The sequence below is a fragment of the Phalaenopsis equestris genome, unplaced genomic scaffold (assembly GCF_001263595.1).
Source record: "Phalaenopsis equestris unplaced genomic scaffold, ASM126359v1 Scaffold000021, whole genome shotgun sequence".
Lineage (NCBI taxonomy): Eukaryota > Viridiplantae > Streptophyta > Magnoliopsida > Asparagales > Orchidaceae > Phalaenopsis > Phalaenopsis equestris.
In genome coordinates this window covers 926,860-927,462 of record NW_018164463.1, presented here as the reverse complement: position 1 = coordinate 927,462, position 603 = coordinate 926,860, and positions in this window count along the sequence as shown.

Below are 603 nucleotides of genomic sequence, written 5' to 3'. Positions count from 1 at the left end.
ATATATATATATATATATATGATTATTTTAAAGTATTACATGTAAATAATAATTTGATCTAAAGATAGAATTTTTATGTGTCACGATTCATTGTCAGCATTTTATTATTATATTAAAGAGTAGCACTTACCGATTAATACTTTAGTTCAAATACCAAATATTAATATTGTACTAGCTATGTTGTGATGAGATTCACTATAATTATTGTGTTTGATTTGTTCCTTACTTTGATAATGCATATGCTCCTACTATATCTACTACATCTGCTATTATAAATTTCATACATATGTTAAATGAAACTAATTTCAAAAACAGGAAATAGAATGTTATGATCATTTTTTGGTTGTATTGATCTAGACATTGCACTTAGGATTGAACCCTTACATATAAGAGTAAGTGAGATTGTTCAAATCGCATGAGTCTTATATTCATAAAGCAGAGTATTCCAAGCCTTAATGAGTGTTGTGCTACTAAAGATTACAACTTCAAGAGATTTTTTAAGGAAGTTGAAAACTATTTCGCTAAAAGTGATAGAGTTGAAACAAGTATGTTTCTTGAGAACTTGATTTCAATGAGGTATAAAAGAAAATGTGATATAAGGGT